Source organism: Palaemon carinicauda, chromosome 9, assembly GCF_036898095.1.
Source record: "Palaemon carinicauda isolate YSFRI2023 chromosome 9, ASM3689809v2, whole genome shotgun sequence".
Classification (NCBI taxonomy): Eukaryota; Metazoa; Arthropoda; class Malacostraca; order Decapoda; family Palaemonidae; genus Palaemon; species Palaemon carinicauda.
The window spans coordinates 146,628,792-146,629,482 of NC_090733.1; positions in this window are offsets into that span (position 1 = coordinate 146,628,792).

The following is a 691-nucleotide window of genomic DNA, read 5'->3' on the forward strand; positions in this document are numbered from 1 at the left end:
CTGTTATCTCATTGGCTACACCATCCTCTAATCCAATTGGTGGTTGAGAATACTTACTATGGCGCTGACGTCATGAAGTCATGTAAAGAAAAGTGTCTGAGCATCTATATTATCATTTATCTATCTACATCTAATAAATCGTAAAAGATCGGAATAAAATATAAATTATTGGTGTATTAAAAGAAATAAAACCCGTCAAAAGGAGTATAATAGTTTGTAAGAATTATCAGAATTTTGCTTGGTAATCATGCGAGGTGTCGTAAACATGAGTGTTACCAAAGGTAACTTGCATTACAGTCAAACACATTTAATTATTAACTCGATTAGCTTTATTCATGTAGTCCAATTATTTATATTATATTTATACCTTACAATTCTATATTTTCATGTATTACATTTATATTTTTATACTAGCAATTAACTTTACAGGGATATAGATTCTTATAACAAAAACGATTGCGTCACAGGACAGTCACCAATCACAGCAGAGCGTCGTGTAGCCAATGAGAAGACAATAATTTCCGTCGAGATAAATTTTACAATGAGGGTATCACATTATAATTATGGACTGCTGTTTGCCAATTAGTTAGAATCCCTAAACACGGCTATCAAATACTCTAGCTAAATGAGAATTTTACCTCACCTTACTTTCATCAGCAATCTCTTGAAATGGCTTTGCTATTAACTTATT